Here is a 21,154-nt window from a genome sequence, read left to right on the forward strand (position 1 = left end):
ATTGTTTCAGCGTACCAGGAATAACAGCGAATATGGGATTATTACATTTAATTAGGGAACAAAAGACAAACTGAAAATTCGCGTTTAGTAGACAACTGACAAATTTAACGAATGTTTGCCACAAATGATACTATCAAACTTCACGGGATAAGAAGAATTAATATTTCGATACTTTCCTCTTAACTGATTTAACATCCTCGAGAAAATGCCAGGTGTGGTGTCGTCTATATCCTTTTTCTCATCGTTATTCTCGTTATTGGAATGTCGACGTAACATACGGCTCAAGGATCCGGCTCGAGGATGAAACAGCTTTTTCGGTGAGCCGTCTTTATCCACGAGCTTCAACATTCTTCCCAGAGAATTGCTTTTTTCCTTCTTCGATGGCTGCTCATCGTAGTTCTCAACTGATTTCGCAGCGCTCTAGTAACAGTTTCAAACATCTAAGTTTCGTCGTTTATGTCAAATAATCTCTTATTATCGTTGAAATTAGATCACAATGAAATCAGTATTTTTAAGGCTTAACAATGTTTACCTCTATTAATACTAGGCTTACATTGAATTTATTAATTCAATTATATTGAGTTTCATAAACGTTCTTTGGCATTAATCAAACGTTGTTAAATGTTTTAAATATATTTATATATATAAATGCACTGTTGCATTTCGTGTTATTCGATAATAATTCATTAAAATGGAAAGAATAAACTTGCTGCTAAAGTAACAAGTCACTAACCCTGGGGTTGTACGAAGATGATTTCTCTGCAATTGGGGTCTGCGAGCGTTGCTTAAACATTTTGCCCATTCTATTCAACGTGACAGTCTTCAATTTTCTCACATCTTGCCTGACAGTTTCAGTTCTAGACATCCTTTGTGGCAACATCGGCGACTGGTCTGGGTCATTCTTCTCCGGTGTCTCTTTGCCCGCATCTAACACAAACAGATGTCTAAGGAGATATTGAACAATATCGATTGAATACAATATGAATAATCGTACCTAATGAAACTGAAAGATTAACAAACACGGAATATCATTAACCAGCTTCCGTATAATTGGTATCTGTGACAGGGATATTGCGCAACTTGCTCATTAAATAGTCGCGATTGAACGAACGTAATTGTTTCCGTTTGAAGCGATTAGAAATTTTCATAGGACTTCTGATTTTGAAATTGCACACTAAAGCTACGGAGCAGGTATTTGAAATGTCTCTATAAAAACTATGAGAGTGCATCTACGGAGACTTTAATTGATTTACAATTCAGTTTCTGCGGCGCTGAATCGAATTCTTTAAGAACTCCTTATTAGAGAAGCATTTGTCTTTTTAATAATTGCAAAAGGAAAACATCAGGAATGGATCATTTTAACTTGGGTGGTAGTTTTAGCGTTAACGCGTTTAGTCCTGCGCTATTTCACAGAGCAAAATACACAAAATGGAATAAATGAAGTGTTAAATCATTTGATTGAATTACGTTATTATTACACGTTCATCTAGTTAAATGTCACTGCGTTAGGTAGCATTATTTATAATATACAAATGTTTTCGAACAATCATCGTTTAATCGAGTGATCTATAGTGAGTACCATTGCATTCAACCTGTTAATGATAGAAATATAATATTAGGAATTTCACTTTCAGTTCATCAATATGATTTAGATGAACAGCAGCTTGAAGGTTGCAGGAAACAAATGAAAATATTAAAAGGCACAACAGCCTGTTACTGTTGTGTCGTATCGCATAAACTTTTACGATTTTTTACGCAAACCTTCCGCGAGTTTTTACACGTAATCGTAAAAGCTAGTTTATGTGATTTCTAGACGACGTTATTTTCCAACGACGTTGATAAATGAGTCACTGTAGCACCCGTTCGCAATTTTCACGAAACAATTGACAGATTACGAGGGCAGTTTCACTTCTCTGTAAAGTTCCCGCCTGCAATTAAAGTATTTACGCAAAAATAATTGCAACTACATTCCCCCTTCTTTCTCGCAACGCTAAACTGCCGTGTTTCACTATCATTTTTTATTATAAATTTTCGACTGCAAGAATATATTCATTATTGGACAATAGCTTCGCTTACTTAATGCCAATCGTAAAGCAGCCGATTGTGAGTCTTTAATTGTTTCGTGTTGTTCCATTGGCGGTGCAGACCTGTTGATTTCATCCGCTCGAGTTGCCTCTGTCGTTACCTACATCAATTTTTCACGTGAACTGTCAGTTTCATTTTTTAACCACCATAAATCGATAACTGAGGATTTTCAAATAATCGTAACAAATGTGAATTAAAAGTACACAGTAAAGCAATATTTAGCAATTTCGTTGTTAATTTGATGATCACCTGGTTTGCTTCATAACAAGAAATACTATTTTTCTACTAATTCCTTGTTTCCTAAACTAACTTGTCGTTATTTTTTGATAAGTTAGTTCATCTTCGTTTAATGAAAGGACGAAATTTTGTATAGAATTATTTAATTTTCGTGATTCTCATTAAAATAATTTCTCTCACCGATTTTTGTCGTCTGAACTCTTTATCCATGTCCATCGTAGTTTTGGCCGGTCGACTCCACCAAAAATTGACGCTGACGTCCGGGATTCGCAAAGGACTCCTTTTGTCTGTGAAAGAGAAGAGGAGAAAGTCCATTTCATTAAATTTACCAGACCAAATTATTTGAAATATTTTAGAAACATGTATTTGAAATCGACAAATTTATGTCTTCGCGTAGTCAATCATTAACCGTTTAAATAATATTCGAATCGAATTGATTACCTCTAATGGGACACCACGTTATCTTTAATCGTAATTTTGAACGTCGCTCTTCTTCACTAATGAATTCAACTACAAAAATCCGTTGGAAGTCGTAGGTTCGTACGTAACTGTGTCCTTCGACGTCGATGATCCCTCATCCCTCAAACGACATTCTGTCGAAGTTTGAACATTCGCGGTAAATATCGCATTTCCGTATAATATCATCGACAAAGAATTACCTCTGGTATATTCTAATTACAGGAAAATATAAATAACGTACCTAAAATAATCGGTGTCCCGTTTCCCTGTTTCAGTGACAGAATGATTGTTCCTTGTTTCTCGAGTCGAAATCGAAGGGTGTATTGAATAGACTGAAGGCTACGTTCCATGAAAAATATCTGTGACAGTCAGAAATATTTGATTTAAGGTACACGAGAATTACATTGTTCATTTTATTTGGACAAATTATTATTCGCTACGAATACTTTTTATGTAACGTTGATATGATAACGTTGATCAAAATCTGCGTGTTCGTTTTCAGAGTCTTTCATTTGCAGTTTAATTTTGGGATTAGTTTGGCAGTGGTCGATCTTTACTTATAAATTAAAATTTAATATCTTTAATATCTTTAATATCTTTAATATCTTTCAAAGCTTAATTCGGGTGAAATTAACCTAATTTCGCGTGTCTTGTTTCATTTTAATTCCATTTGGAATGGATCTATTCTCCGAACGTTTGATAGAATCGTCCTGTATCAACGAGCCATACTTTTATACAACGCGACAAAATATATTTTATCGACTCGTGTGAAGGTATTGATAGGAATTGAATGCATGTATTGAACGTTTGCCTTTCGACCTGGTGTTATCAAAGCCAACCTATCGGATTCCAAGGAATTGGCATGTGTCTCATGGTTGTCCGACTTTGTGGAAGAAATTGAACGAGTTTCGGAATCGAAATCGATAATACGTCTTCGTGTCAAACATTCTGATATATGACAGCTTCGGTAGAGGGACATGCTGGCGTGTAACAACAAACAGTGGACACTTATGCAAAATAAACATGTCTCGAAATGATGTAAAGGAACAGAGATCAAGTAAAAACTAATTTATTCACTTACGAATTTGAGGAAGTTGAAAGAAAAGTAACGGATTTCTTGAATCTTTAGAAAATTTCTCTAGTTTATATTTTATGCACTCGTGTTTGTTAAAGAGAAATCAAGAGATTGTTAAATGCAAAATTGTTTAATGTCTTTACATTTGCGAAAGATGTTTGATCTTCAAATTTAATACACTACAAGTCATTTACCTTTCTCCTAATTATATTGAGAAAATGATTATGCTTCGTAACTGTGATTCTTTGTAACGATAATTAGTAATTAGCGAGTTTGCTTTACGTATAACGATTCCATAAGAATCCTTCGAAGAATGGGAAGAACGTTAAATAAACGTTCAAAGTCGTCAGCTCTATCTACGAGAATCTTTCCTTGGGGAGGATTCCGCAAATATAAATCTTTTCCGATACAAAGTGTTCTATGAAATCTGGTACGCAAGCGTATTTGTTTACAGGATTTAAACTGATTTTTATCCTTTCCTTCGCCTGATCGAGGGCGGAAAGGAAATTCTTTACTATCTTGTTACAAATAGCGTGCGCAAAGAAGGTCGGTTTTACCTTATTCGCACAGAGTTCGCAGTAACGATGATCATAAAAGGAATACTTTAATTAAGAAAGTCGATGATAATTCGGAAATGGAGAGACAGAAGTTAAAGAGGATTATGTTTTCTCTCAGTGCTAAAGACAATTGAGAAAACTACAAGCACGTGTTCTCCAGCAATAATATTTCAATATCAGATTTTGAGGAGACATTTCAGATACATGTCAATGTTAAATTTCATCATATCAGTAGTTTGATGGTTCAAATAGAAATGGTTGTTGCAACTGACTGATATTGGCAACTGGCAATTGACATATTAAATTGCATTCCGTGTTGCACACGAGGTTGCTAATGACACGAATCACTGGATCGTATACACTTCTGTAAATAAAGTGACATAGAATTTGATATTGAAAGTCACTAAATTTTCATTCTAATCATTTTTGTATGTTCCTCATCGTTCCGTAAAGAAAGTTACGTAGAATTTGATATTGAAAATCACTAAATGTACATTCTAATCATTTTCGTATGTTCCTCGTCGTTTCGAACGTATATAAGAAAATAGAGAAATGCGTGTTAACTCGGAAAGAAAAATAGAACTTGTTTAATACTTCTATCGAACTTTCCAGCAGAAGTATGAAGTTTAAAGAAAGGATGGAATTTTTGGAGCTAACGAAGTTCTGTTGTGAAACGGAATCACGGGAAGCTTATGATGCGATGTTATAGAACAGATATCGGACAATAGCGGAAAAATTGGGCTCGATTCGATTTCATTGAAAGCAATCATACAAATGATAGAGAAATTTGCTTCCAGTCTGCACTCGTGTTATTCAGATTATTTATTCGACCTGCTATTTTGCATGACTTTTTCACTCTTAAAGTTGTTCTCCTACCTTGAAGTAACTTAACGACCTAAAGGAATAATTAACACCTTGTGTACCGGTAACGAGAAATCTCATTTTTATATACAGACACTTAGCCATGAAACTTTGCTAATTATCGCAGCATTTAAAAAAATATTAAATTTGATTCGATTTGATTATCTATTTAGAATATATTACATAACAATTTGATATCTGAATTTCTCCGTAAATAGTGATATAAGCTGATCTCACTGAAAATAGCCGTCAGCACAATCCAGTTTTTTGAAAATTAGCGATGTGTTAACTTTCCTGGCTAACGTACGATGCACGATAAAGCTGTATAATTTCCTTATCTAAGTAATGTAGTCTCTTAGAACACCTAAGAGGTCACTTATATACTGACGCACCAAAAAATCAATGTTCCAAAAGAATATCTCGTTAAAAATTTCTTTAAATAATTTAATCAATAAAAACTTGATAAAATGAGCATTGAACGAAAATTGCAAATAGACAATTGTATTCGAGGACTTGTTGTTCGCAATAACTCGTTTCGAAGCAAATTAGAAATGTACGACATAATAAATTTCACAATTCAATTCTGTGCTATGTTCCAAAATTTCTTAATGAAATTTTCAGCAATTACTCGCGAAACTATAGAATTTCAAACGAACGACTGTGGAAAGTTAGGCTATTCCTCAGAGGTTTAGGATTGCTTATTTGATAAAATGGAAATTTGGAATGTTCAGCGCAAAAAATTCAAACGAGGTTTGAACTCTTGAACTCCATTCAAAGTGACTGTGTACAAGTATAGAAAATTGCAAAGAATAAATTTCTCGAGATCCATTTCATTGAAACGGCTTCCCCACTTCTTAACAAGAATGTTGTCAAGAAAACGCAATTAAATAAAGAAAAAGGAAAATCCGATGATTCGTAGAGGTTCGTGGATTCAAGAAGAAACCAATTAAACGTTATAATGAAAGATAAAAGTAAATAAAAGACAATGGGATAAAAAGAATCTCGACGAAGCTAGTAAAGGGAAGAAATATTGACGTTGAGTTGGTTATCTTTTTTACTTTATTTCCCCCCATAAACCGTGAATATTAGAAGTGATCGTAAACTTTCAGAGCTGTAACGTGTTTGTATAGCTGCCCAAACTGCTTACCTTGCTAAAACTTAAGAAATGAAAAAATTTATCGTATGTATCGTCGAATTGGTCCCACTTTATGAAACGAATCAGTTATTTAATTTAGCAGTGAGAGATTATTCTATCGTTCAACCGTATCGTCACACCTAATTATTCATTTCAATCATTGCTATAATCAACTCAACGACGATTATTCGAAAGCAATTCTGTATCAAAAATAATTCAACCTAATACGACACTCGGCAAGATAACCGTAAATAACAATAATCCAATTAAATAACACAATATTAACATATCCTCCATTTTGCATATTTCTTTGAGTGAAATTCTGTGACATTCAACCCCTCTGCATAAGACAACACGCCAGGAAGATCTCAAACGGAAAGAAATAAAGCTAAATAAATCTCGATTCCCTTGAGTCCAAATTAGTGTAAATCGAAATTATGGATTATCGCATGTAAAACCGTGTAACTCGAAAACCAACCATGACGTGCAGAATTTAATCGGTCCTCATATTTAATTCCCGGCGTTGTAGTTACGAGATCGTAGGTTAACGGGTTAATCGAAGTTTCGTTGGAAAGTGGAACGAAGGACGGTTCGTTGGTCGAAAAGTTAAACGATGAAAAATGAAGGTGGGTAGTGCACGGTGGTTTCACGTCGGGGGCTGATTGGGGGATGCAATTATGATGTTGATGATAAGCTGGGCGTTACGTAAACACGGCAGCCTTTTACAAGAAGGGAAGATAGATAGCCGGCAGCTGACGATTGGCCAGGCTAGAGAGGTGAGCTGTCGCTCGAACTCCTACGAAACTGGTCCTGGATTCAGTTCGCGACCAGGACCCGTCGCGTGCGCTTCGATGTTTGCCGGCCGCTCGCCGCGTCGGGCTTTGTTGCTCGCTTCGATATAATCTTTCTCAGTTGCCGCTCTAAATCGAAGCGAAATACACGATTCAAAAATAACAGAATAAACGCGAGCGTATACACCGGTGACTGGAAACAGATCGAGTAAAGAGAAATGAAAGATAAATTTCCCGAGGAGTGATGAGTTCCCCACGGTGTATAATATTCTAATTAACACTAAGAAATTGTTTAAAATCTGCTCGCTCGTCACGTACGTAAAACACGATCGCAACTTTTCAATTCTGGAACGGCGAACCGTGTAATTAACGAACCGTTCCCTGAGATCGTTCGGAACTGGTCCTCGCCGCGAGTTGTGTCGCGCTAATCGTCTAGTGTCACTACTGATAACTAATTTGAAAATGTAATACGGGCATACGGGTGAAGTGTCGCTGCAGTTAAACGTGAAGTTCAGTTTAAAACGGGGAATGAATTGTTAAGCGACGTATTCCTTTAATAATACGTTTTTCTTCCAAGGGTTTGGTTAAACATTGAAAAGCGATGCTGCGCGTCACGTTAAAGTTTCTAATGAAAATTCGAATTTGAGCTTCCTTTCGATTCGATTATAATTTTATGTATTTCGAAACGAAACTTTTGCGTTCTCGATATCGAAAACAGTTCGAGGTATCGTAGCTTTTTAGATACCGGTGTAGGATAAAGATTGTTGGCCGACGTCGTGTATTGAATATTCAACAGTCTTCTTTTAAGCTCGGAAATTCCGCTGGAATTTTATCGCGTTTGAATTCTGCGAAGTCAGTTATTGTCGAGATGATTTTTGACATTGAGAAAATTTTGTTTTTCGCTGGGAAATAATAGTTACTGAGAATAATAGTAGTCCGATAGTTGCTAAAGTATTGGAGATATTCTTTTTATTCTGCATCCGACATCAGTGACGATCTTAAAATCTGAATATAGATTTATTATAGATTTCAACATCAACAATATAATATTTACATTATTTCACATTATCTTTATTTATTTTTATACTTCACGTTAAAACTTTGTAACGATTAATTCGAAATCGAATCAGATTTGTGCAAGATCTATTAAAAAATATTAATCAGCGAAAGAAAGCTTTAAAAAAGTAATTTAAAAAAAATAAAATTTCATTCAACGTAGTGAACCAGCAATTTCCTAGAGACGTTAGACGCGTGTCCTCCATGGGTGTTTGATGTCGTTTTTTATTTCCCCTGCGCAATGCTTGAAAAAGAAAGACTGCGAGCAAGTAGGTATACAGTGTGCTTCAGTTAGAACCATCCATGAAACGTTGTTCTCGAACAATTATACACTCGAGTCGAGTCGAAACTTCGAAAACAGTATCAAGAGGCATTTAATAATAGGTACATCAATGAGATTCATTGAAGAACAGAAAAAAAAGTATAGCGTAATCGCGACGCTAAAACAAGTTGAAAGTGAAAGAACATTTTCAAGATAAACGAAGCTATAAATACTCGTGAACTAAAACACAAATTGATTTAATAGCGTACACCAATTTCAATTAACTACCTCCCTTTACTGCAGGTTTGAAATAAACTGGATAATACTTTACTTAAATGATTACTTATGAAATGATCGAAGACATTTATTAAGCTGATTCCATTACCGTTTGAAACGTAATTGGCCTGTACATTATTTTTCAAGTCTTCAGTAACGTATTTAGTTTAATGATGCTCAACGTCATAAAGTTGTCAATATCAAATAAGAGACGGGATCGTTTGTTATCCTCGAGTTTCATACCTTTATCGCCATTGATTCGGTTATTTTGAAAGCATACACAAAAGCACTTGCATTAACGTTCAAATTATATGAGTAATTACAAACATTGAAATCATAAGTGGACGTTACATTCGAAATTTAATCCTGACGAACAGTCGCTACGAAAATATTCCATAGTTACAAATAAATTATATAAAACGTGATCTTTTTTGCCAAATTCTGTCAGTTCGAAGCGAACTAGCTGAATACGTATATTTTCCCATTAATTCGTTCTGGGAATTAAAAAATCTTTAAGAAATCTAGGTTTAAGTTCAATTAGATCGTTTCGCATGGAGTGAAGTTTATATAAGCGCGTCGGTAAATGTCTAATCAACTTATCAATCAGCGAAGTCGACTGCTTCATTTGCAAGAATCTTATGCCGCGATCCTTTTAACGTCGGAAAAAAAAGGGATAGCCTCGATCGTGACGGATCGCAAAGTTTACGGCTGCACCATTCCCTCGGATGCTTAATTTCTGCTTCCTGAAATCAGTGAACGGTAAAATGGCACGTTTTATTGGCCGTTGCGAATTCGAAGCGCGGCGACGTTAAGATTTTCGATTTTGTGCCGCCCGTTTCATTATTGGGCCGCGTCTAAATTATGAGAACTTCTCGGGGCGATTAGTTCTCGCGGGAAGGCATGATTTCACAGTTTGAACGAGCAAAGTTGGACGTCCCGATGTCAGGGAACAGGATGAATCAAACGAGGGATACGCATCGGTGCTTTATGACCACTTTTCCGAATACGCTCCCGCTAACTTTTAACGATAGTTTTAGAGTTCTCATCCATACACTTATTTCAAGAGACCGACGCCAAGCTTGTTTTACCGCATTAACACGTTGAATGCTGCATGATTTTGGAAAAAAGAGAATATTAAATCATTTGATTGAATTACATTATTATTGTTGCACGTTCCTCTAGCTGAGTGTCACCGCATTCGGCAGCATTATTTATAAACAGAAATGTTTTCGAATAATCGTCGTTTAATCGAGTGAACTGCAATAACTCAATTTGGTCGGGGGTCACCGGTGACCCCCATGATTAATACGTAGATAATCCTTATAAAAGTTGTGACAAGAGATGTTCTTCCGGTTTCGGGGAAGAAATTGGTGAAACTATTTATTTTTCAGCTTTCTCTATAGTAACCTTAGTAATTGTAATATCAGCATTTGATTATATTACAATAATATTAACGATATTAACCCTTATTCATGATTAATGTCACTAATTGTAATATTAGTATTCATTTAACGCTAGAACTACCGAGCAGTTAATACGATTGATATGTAATCCCTATACAAATTATAATAACAGATTATTTTCAGTTTCTTCAGACATTCATTACAGTATTCAAGTGAAACTATTTACTTTTTAAATTATTTTGAATACTTAACGCTTTTGAGGTATCAACAGCTGAGAAATAAAAAAATTGAAATCCGTCGTTTTGACGAGTGCGGTTGTTCGAGTGTTAATCAACCATTTGACGTGAAAAAATGAAAATTATCTGTTACGTAAAGATTGTCAATCAAGATTCGCAATTGATTAATGTAACTGTCACTTTTTATTATTCGTACAACCGATGTTCCCCCTGTAAAACATTTTCTACTTATTTAAAATTGGATTACGAAGAAAACTGATTATCGATAAAATGCAGGACCAAGGATTATTGAAACAAGATATTTATTTCGTTATTCATTTACTTCGTCATCGTGTTCTCTTTATCCCGGTGAATGTTATTTGAGTAATATCGCATCGGCAAATTAAATCAATCGAGTGTTCATGCTGTATTTTTGAAATCCAGGTATTCGTCGTTTGAATGTAGCCTGAAAATGTTTTTCTGCGTGGAACTTCTGCATAAAGTTTCAATGCAACATGGAACGGGTGTCTCATTACCGTGTGTACACATTGATCGCACTGCCGAAGCTAGTGTAATTGAACAAATCAGCTAAACACAGTCTACACCGTATTATTTTCTTGAGAAGATTAAACAAATGTTACTCGACGCGATACGCTTAAAAATGGAACTATAATGCTTGCTTATTAAGCGCAATGCAAGGACAAGCTTCATCGACGTTCTCTCCACCGTTAAGAAGAAAAGAAAGTGTTTCTTGACCGCTGTGAAGCCTCTGCGAACGTGTTCAATAATTTTATCGATAGCAAATGCCGCGATACAGCGGACGAAACGGTTCTACGATAAATGTAGCATTTTCGAACATTACGCGCCGTGTGAATCACTCGAAGACCAACATGGCGGATAACGTGACGCTCTCGGAGACGCTAACCTTTATCGGTAAGTCAGAGTTTAATATTTATACATACCTTATTAGGGCGCAGACTTTAGTATTTCCATAAATCGACTTGTGATTCAGTTATGCAATTATCGTGAAAATTCCAACGACCTCGACGAAAACGGTATCCGATCGACCAAAAATAAATACTCTTTTCCATGGAAACTTTCTCGTGCCATTAATCTAATACGGTTAATTAGTATTCCAGTATTCGCATGTAAAACAGTAAATGGGAAACGTGTCACAGTTCTTTAATACGGAGCTTTCTTTTCGAAGAAATCCTTTTTGAAACATCAATGGTTCTTCTGTTACCAAGAGTTGTCATTGATGCTAGTGTCTATAAAAATTATTTCTCCCAGTAACTTTACTCAATTTATTGAATTAACCGGCGCACAGTATTATTTTAAAATATTAAAATTTACTGATTCTAAGCTCCTGTATTCCTCACTTTACAATCATGGGACTATTCTAATCGAATGTCTAATGCATTTTGAATGGAAATCGTGTGGAGTAAATTATACGATATTTTAACATATTATTATGACAACATTTGTTGATTTGCAACGGCAAATAAATTATAACAGAAGTTCAGCACGGTAGATATAAAGAGGGAAAAATGATTACCCTCTCATAATACAATTTAAAAATGTGACAAAAAATAGCACTCGAAACGTACAGTGAAATAATTGTGTCAAGGCTCTCCAGAGAGAAAACCGTGTTAGAAATATCGCTGGGTGTTTCGCTAACTGAAATTCAAGACACGGAAAAACGAATAATCAATTTTTCAGTGTTAGTAACAGATAAACTGTCTGTTGTAACTTATAATACGGAGAATGGGTTTTTCCAGTTTTACTCGACCGAAAGAACTGTGTGTATTCTGGACAATTTTCATATTTTTGAAATATTCCACATAAAAATAATGTGTTAACCTTTCGTGGTCTTATATTTAAACAGATAGAACGTTAACGTTTATTTTAAAATAATAAGTTGCAATACTAATATTGATACGAAGAACTTACTGCGAAATAGTAATATTGTAAGAGAATATCATAATATTCTAACATTTTCGACAATCTGATAATACAAAAGCGATAGTAAGTATAAGTACAATTCTTTCTACAGCCTCTAAATCAAAAGATTTAAAAATACGGAGCTCCTTGAATATTTTCAACACTTAGTCGATCGCTCGATTAAAATGGCACGTCAAATTACAGTCGAATTAAGTAACCTCGATGCAAGTTGCTCGATGAAAAATACTTGGAACGTTTCGAACCGAAAAAGGAATTTTTCAAATTACATTTGAACGAGTCACATGCAGCCGAATACTTTGTAACGTCTTGCGTAACTCACAGATGCTCAATCGATCAAAACGGCAGCCAATCTGCTGGTTTACGAGCGAAAACGAGGAATGCATATCCTCCTTGCATCGTGATGCCTCTATAAGTATCGCACAGGTGTGTCTCGGAACGTGCAATATCGTGGGGCGCGTCGATACTTTAGAAGTTAAATATAAAAGTAGCCACACGTACAATATTTCATGAATATTCACAGTCAATTCTCTGGTAAAGTGTGTTATGTACAGAAATATATTACCTCGTATTATGTATCGACTCGGTTTTGCATATAGAACGGTGAAATGTTTTTGTTCCATTATGACTTGCGAGTACCCTTTACAATGGATCAGCTAATTTGAAACGAAACATTGTTACAAATTATTAGCGACCATTGTTTAGCTGTTAAAGGTTGTTATCGAATGAAGCATTAAATAAATATGTTAACGTGTTTTCATGATACTCTCTGTTGTTGTTTGACAACGAGGAATTATTCGACGAAAATTAAACTGAAATTTTCATTTCTAATTTCTTCAATTGTTTATATGAATGACGTTTGAATTTTTCTTTGAGAAGATTGTGCCAACGTTACGCGATTCAAATATTTTGATACGACACCTCGTGTAACCAGATCTTTCGTCATTCATGACGGACGTAGTGAATAATTACACAGAAATTGACAAAAGACACAGTTGATGCACGTTAATTCTATTAAAAGTTATACAACGCCAAGGTGCAAGGTGCATGAAGTGCATCAAGGATGCTACAGGGTACGTGGAACTTCTCGTGCATTAAATTCCCCTCCCATAGCAAATTGGAGGAGTATGTCGTGGGAAGTTTTGATATTTTAAATAAAGCCCCGCTTACCTCGGAAGCGCATTTAAGTAAACATAAGTTTCTGGGTGAATTTAATCTGGCCATAAACAATAATGCGCGTTGTTCGGTATAACGTCAGCATTACAAAGCTAATGTTTCTGCTTGAAAATGCGTCTAACATAAAATTCTATTTGAGAATACGTCCAGTGTAGCTATCTATTTAAAAATATTTGCAAGCGAAATGTGTATTACATAAATCAGATACAAAATGTGAAAAATGCAATAGTTATCGACGTACTCCCTGAGTCGAAGCTAACGATTTGATGACGATACAATATATTGCTGGAAATAATAAGGTGAAATGATCATTTTTAATTATTTCGCGAAGTGAAAATTACTTTGATAATGAAAGTCACAATAGTGGTTAGAAACGAATATCGATAGTCGTTGCGATCGAATTAAGAACATTGTAGAAATCTAAATTAATTAATGTACCGTGTTCGAGATGAAAATCTATTCAGTTAGATACTGTGTTCGCTGTATAAACAGGTGTGTATTTTCTGTATAAGTACAACTTTATTGAACATAATACCCACTTCCAGTGTTCAACGAGACGGACAATGTATTGACACAATTATACGTTTATCCGAGCATTAAATTAATAACGAATTTGTCTGTCGATTCGGATGTTATAATATTCCATGCAATTATTACGTAAACACGCCACCGATTCGTAAATAAGCAGTGTGGATGTACTCCATCATTACTCCACGCAATGTATTTAGATTGGACACAGGAATTTGAACATAAATCAATGACTGATAAACAGAAGCGTCTTTTACATTCATTTCACTTTCACGCAATAAACACGAAGAATATTCTCCATGTTCACTCGACAAGAAATATTTTATTCGAGGTCTTCAGCTGAAACTGCAACTGCAACAAACGTCAACCAGATTTCCAAGGAGTTTTTATACCAACGGATCAAAGAGGAAGCTCCTGTCAGAAGATACGAGGAAACAGAGAAGTTACGTCAACCAGATTATTACGCAGTTTTTAATGTACAATGACAAACATCCCGCGGAGTAGAGACTACCTTCGCTGGTCACAATTGCGAGCAGAAAAAAAATGATACAGACTTTGCTCCAATTACGACAGTGAAGTTCGCCAAAGTAAACGCGCGCAAACCAATTTAAACGCTTGATACGCATAAACGTCTCGGCGCCGGTGGTCTTTGGAAACTGCACACCGCAGGAAACGAAGCATGAACGCTCGTTACGAGCCCCTTACTCCTAAAGAACGTCTTGTAAATAATTATATTACGCGAGACATGAATCCTCAGCTTCGTAATTGTACACTAGCGGTCACAGATGTTATTTCAAAGATCACGAGATTACACAGGATCGTCGCGCGATCGGCAACGGGAGAAGTACGAATTTTTTCTCATTTTTCGGAAATAGGAGCTTTTAACAAGGCGTTGTTATATTTTTACAGCGGAGTTCACGATAAGCAATGTTTCAATGGAACAGATTTTTTAAAGGAGACAGGATCGTGTTCCTCGATGGAATAGTTTTGGAAATCGTATATTCGATTGACGTTTCGAGGATCATAAATATTTGAAATAATCCATGCTTCTTGGGTAGCTCGAGCAGATTCGCTAGAAATTTCTTTATGGCTCTAATCATTTTGAGATTTCATTTACACGAAGTCGAATGAAACAGATTTCAATTGCGCAAGTATCAGGTCTGCCGAGTTGATGGATGATCGCTGGTTTAATCACTTAAGGATAAGAAGAATCGATGGAAGCTCTTGTTTTCCTGCGTGCTAAATGAAAGGTTCGTCGATCGGAAGATCGATATCATGAATAATGTAATAAAATGATACTTGCCTTACCGAAATCATCGCGAAGAAGTAAGTCCGTATGCGATTACTTTCGCGGAATGTGGACGAACTGTTTCTCTGCGACATTATCGGAATTGAATCGATATTATCGAGAGACTTACATAATGAATGATGTGTGAAATTCTGCCCGGATTTTCGGGTATGATAGATAGATTGTTGATGCGAGAGGATGATTGATGAGAGGAGTATCGCATATAATCGCTGTGTTGTTTCATCGCTGTTTTATCGGTACACGTGTATTGGTTCACGATTTCGTGTTAATACTTGCGCATACTGAATAGACAGTAGTTTGCGGTTGATTCTTGTTTTTTATCTTTACTGGTGTTCTATTTCTAGTGTGACACTTTTAGAGTTGGCTAATGCTTTTAAAATTGTGTGATATTTTTAGTATTTCGTAATATTTTTAGAAATACTTTTCAGTTTCAGAAAAGTACGTATTCGTAACTTTTCAATAATATTTCGCATAAAATGGTCAGGTAGATAGATAGATAGATAGATAGATATGCAGACAAATAGATATATAGATAATTATTCAAAAATTATAATAAGTAACACTTTATTTCTCGTTTCAATGGTCAAAGCGATCCCGCATTTCGAATATAATATAACGGAGATTATTACGTTCAGCAACGAAACAATCTAAAGTTTAATTGCTTGAAAATGAAGCTGCGAAAGATGTTAATACGAGTTTTAAAGCATTTAAGTGGAGAACGAATTCCACGCGGTAAAAATATAATTACGATCATTCCTTGTCCTAGTTAAATTATGTTAATAAGAGGGAACAGAAAAGCAAATACAGTGTCTAAATCGGCAGAAGTTTTCATTTAATCCGCCTTCTACACTGTCGTTATCTTTTTTGACCTAGATTTATAGGAATTCCTCCCAGCTCTTCAGTTTATGATAATTACTTTAAGTTACTTGGTTTGTTCAAGAAGATATGTACGAAACGTTGAATATATAATATATAGACAGATCGGACACTCTATTTCATGCATAGAAATAAATATTTAGTAACTTTGGATATCTATCATTACACCTCCACTCTATCATTACTTTTCCATTGTCCCTTAATTTTATTATAATTATTTCATGGTATAATTCTAAACGATTCAAAATTTCATTCAAACTTGACTTTCTTCATGTACAAACCATACCGATATCAAAAACGTTTGTCGGAAAGACCGTTACATTAACAAACAAATAGAATAAATCTACAAATAGAATCTATTAACAAATCAAATCCATTACCAAATAGAATCTATTAACAAATCAAATCCATTACCAAATAAACTCAACGAAATACACATCCGAAAAGTTTCATCGCTTATCTTATCGTTGTAACAGAATGCGAAGCTACAATTCGTGCCACTCCGACGGTTGAATGTTCGATCGGTATTCAATTTCTATCCAAGTGTGTTCCAGCGTTTGTGGAGTAACTGTTCCGATCGCAGCAGCGATTCGGAACTTCGGTCCATTATGCGATGTCACGGAGGAATTGTAAACAACGTCTTTAACGTAATCTCACAGGAAGAAACCGAAATCGCCTTTGATGTTCGCTGGCTACGAGAGAACGTTTCTCCAGGTTCGATCAACGTCTCCCGAGCCACATTGCAAAGTGTTCTGTCCTTCCGTTTCATTTCGCCGTGGAACACGACTAAGCAATCTCTCTTGAAATTGTTTTAACCAACGTCGAGTGGAATGACCTGCAGGTAGATCTTTCATATTGAGTTCCCCAGCGACGTTACGCTTTAATGAAAATACCTTATCACTGGCAAGTCAATATCGATGCATCGCTGTCTCAGGAAGAATTAGCATCTTCCAACGTCTTTCATTATTTTTTATCATCTTGTAGACATTATTTCAGCGAGTACCAGACTGCGGAATAAATCTTTTCGCGAAACTTCCTCGTGTCTCGCGGAGCTATTCCCTGTCACTCCTTCCACCTGGATGATTATAAGACACGAAAGTCTTCGTTACGGTTCGGAATCACTTTGCTTTTGTTTATCCAGTTTTTAATAATTATATACATACGCATGTTGGAAGTGTTGATATTACATTATTTTCATTTTGTACATTTTAACTTATGCAATTGAAGTACGTTATTATTATTGTAGGTTTATCTCGTTGAATGTCACTGCATTAGGTGGTATTACTTATAATATAGAAAAGTTTACAAATAATCATCGTTTAATCGAATGAATTATAGTAATTCGATTTGGTCGAGGTCACCGGTGACCTCCATGGCATCCAACGTGTTTATGAATAGATCAAAAAATGAAGGTTTAATAATAAATATTAGAAATATATGTATGTATAACTATAAAGTAATAAATACGTGTCTGTAATGCGATTTTTCTGCCTTCTCGTTTAGTATTATTTATATTTATACGTCATCGTAAATTCAAGTCACTTCGACATAGGAATGAACTCGAAACAGAATCAACTTTTACAACTTTCGCACAGTTTCGACTATTTTCGGATGTTCGCAACTGACGCGGTATTTCGGTCTCCCTATCATCCATCGTAATCCTAGGAAGAATACTAGGGTCGCGAAGTTGCATTTGCGCCAACATGGCCGGCGAACACGGAAACTTCCGATAAAATTAGATTTTGCCTTTGCAAAGGCTCTCTTCGTTATTGTGCTTCAGAACTTTATGAATTTTCAGCCCATAAACTTTCCCACGGAAAGGGAAAATGTAAAAACAGGTAGGGTTTAATATATCTTTATTAAAACTTCTACTGGGAGAAATAAATTCCTACATTCAATGTTCTTTCTTTCTTATTTGTCTACCAAAATGGAAATTTGAATAAATGCCCGGAGCTCGCATTTACTTTTCTATTTTTCGCGCTCCCCTTCCATAGGATGAATATTATTTTCGAACTGCTCGTTCCATTTATGCATGTGTAGCCGCCTATTAACAATTCAAATCTAGCCTTACTAAAAATCGTGTAAACCGGTGGCTGAAATGTTGCTTCGCATCGTAATGGCGCGTATAATAAAAATTGAAATCGTTGATGCCGAATCCTCGCGAAACAATTATTCCACGGAAGTGGAATTTTAAAACTAGAAAATACTTTGAATCTACGCTCTCGAAGTGAAATTGAATTTAAATTAATTCTGATATTAAAATTGTTAATTTACTTCATCAATTATTAAATAAGTAATTGAAAATTAATTAATATCGATTGTTAACCTATCTCGAAACATCCATGTTCGCTGAATATTAGAAACGTTCGTCCACTCGTAGTGTTCATGTAAATATTTATTAACACGTTTCGAGTTCAAAAACTCATTTATGCAACAGAACAAATACGCTTCTGTGTACAACTGACAGGAAAATATTCCGAAAATGTGCATCCACGTGGTGAAAGCAGCAATAGGCTTCGCAATTTCCGTTTCCCACGGCGTTTGTATTTTCCCTGAAAAAGAAAATCATATATAACGCACGAGACACCGCGAGAAAGAACCGCCGAACCTTTACACGAAAAAGTTAGCTTCTTCATAATGACTTCCTGTCGCAAGAAATTCCTCGCGAACAACGAGCGATGCGGTTAACGCGGAGGAACTTCGAAAAACCGACGTGTCAACGGAACAAACCGACTTTTTCAAACTTGCAGCAGGACACGAGCCACGGTCATTCGTATTTTATTAACGTATGTCCAGCCAGATAACGAAAATTTGTCATTTAACCATTGCCAGCGACCGCATTACAACAATTCGTCATTTTGTTCCACGCAGAGAACGAATCATTCTTGCTTTTTACGAGAAAGATCTGCTTCTTATGACGAAACGAAGTACGTTTTAAATAAACTTCATTTGAATAACACATTTTTATAATCGGATGTTATTAATTTACTATTATACTGAAAAAACATGTTTACGGAAATATTTAAATATTTATAGATTACATTATTGACACGATTCAGCGGAATTAAAACTGGCCGATATAAACGAAAAAGATGTTATCGATTACAAGCGAAAGACAAATGTTTAGAATTTCGGTGCGTGTTTGGAATATTTCTAACATTTTATTACCACTATACATTTCGACCAAACAGAGATACTTTTATGAGAAAAAGTGAAATGTGCACGCGACCGTTTAAACGTTATGTTTTTATATGCGACGTACCGTGTCCTCGGATTTCGTCAAAATGCACCGGCCCTTGATCGATGTCGGTACAAAAAATGTTTGCCGGGTATGAGATCGTTTCTCATTTAAAATTTAAGACGCTTCCATAGGCATTTATTTCGCAACAGCTGAACAGAAGAAAAATAACTTTGTGAATTATGATCGACGCTGATCTCTAGGATAACATATTTAAAAAAAACATTTTTTTTTTAATTATCAACGCTGCATGTAGATATTATATTTCATCGATTTTCTCCTCGAATTCAAGGCGACGACTGTTAAAATAATTAAATCGGTTTTCAATTAATATCTTCGCATAGCGCAAGTTACTTGAAGCTTTCACGATTCTTTGATGCCAGATATAAATACACCTTTTTCTTTTGTGCCGACAACTCACGATGCTGTGTTCGAATCGAGTGTCGAATGTCTAGCCGGCGATCGAAGTGGTAATCCGAGATAATATTAACTTTGAAACTGTTGGCTGCTCTAAAAGTTGAATGGAATATTATAACTAGGTGTGGTAGGAACCCGACGTTTGCTTTAATTCCCTCAAATGATATTCGATGTGAAAGTTCGAGGAAAGTAATGTTAGTCTGATAAAGATGATGAAAGAAGTTTGGTAGTAGGAACAACACGTTTTCATTACACGCACACAGAGACAAGGATAATGCAATAGTTACTTGAAAGGAAAAAAGTTTGGGTAACTTAAACTGAAGGCAACAAGATTATTCGAAGAAGGAGTAACCGTTGCTTTGCCAATTTTTCAATTTAACCTTCGGCTTTGATCATCATTCGTTACACAACGTTCCTTTGATAAAAATATCAAGCCTTTGTAACTTTTCCTCTGATCACGAATATTTTCACTCGATTTTCTCGGCTCGAATTGTCGAACAGTTTCGTAGCAATTCAACGACGTTTATCATTGATGGAATGAAAGGAGATCCGGAGGATACGCGTCTTCCTAAAACGTTCATCACTGTAATGCACTGCTATGAACAATTTCCAGCTAGAATGCCGGTAATTAATCTGTAGATCCTGCTGGAAACAGAGATTATGCTGCGAGTTGAAAAGGTAGCTGTAGAACTTGAGGATACAGCAGATTTGTACGGACGTTTTAATCTGAAATCTTGTGAAAACGTTTCATTGTTACACTTCGCTAAGAAGATTGTGCGTTCACGAATAAAAACTGTTTTACCTTCCATACACGTTGAAAGTATGTCTGCTGATGTAAATAAAAGACAATTCCTGAAATACGAGTGGATTCACATGAACGCGTAATTTTTCATTCGAAACAGATCGTATGGAAGTAAGGTTTCCAATGAATTAAATGAATGATCAGGCAATCAATTAATATTGATAGAACAATAAATTATTAATAGTCAATTAGCAAGTAACTATAATTATAATACTAACACTGGGTCTGTTATTGACTATAGTAATTATTAAGATAATTAAAAGATAGTTTTGTAAGAAATTATTCAATAGATTGATTTATTTATGCGTGTATCCATTGTAGTAGGCGCCGTACAATTTGATTAATTGAGTCTTCGAGTATTAATCTCGTAAAGTATGCGATAATGCCTATGTTGGTCTAATTAGTAAAAGATGAACGAATTCTGAAATGAAAAACAT

The 21,154-nt window shown here is 35.5% G+C and overlaps 1 protein-coding gene across 8 annotated transcripts in view; it reads left to right on the plus strand.

Annotated features, from left to right (window-relative positions):
* The first annotated feature begins 7,242 nt into the window (after positions 1 to 7,242).
* Positions 7,243 to 21,154, plus strand: part of LOC116434992 (cholecystokinin receptor type A) — a 57,052-nt gene continuing 43,140 nt past the window's right edge. For 4 of the 8 annotated variants that reach the window (XM_031994025.2, XM_031994026.2, XM_076366764.1 and 1 more), the window contains exons 1-3: positions 7,243 to 8,525; positions 8,783 to 8,821; positions 10,857 to 11,345. The gene's annotated coding sequence lies outside the window, so the exon portion shown is untranslated. Of the gene's footprint in view, positions 8,526 to 8,782; positions 8,822 to 9,685; positions 9,775 to 10,856; positions 11,346 to 21,154 lie in introns of those variants that run through there. The other 4 variants (XM_076366760.1, XM_076366761.1, XM_076366759.1 and 1 more) reach the window with 4 other exon arrangements.

This window comes from Nomia melanderi, chromosome 4 (genome assembly GCF_051020985.1).
Source record: "Nomia melanderi isolate GNS246 chromosome 4, iyNomMela1, whole genome shotgun sequence".
NCBI lineage: Eukaryota > Metazoa > Arthropoda > Insecta > Hymenoptera > Halictidae > Nomia > Nomia melanderi.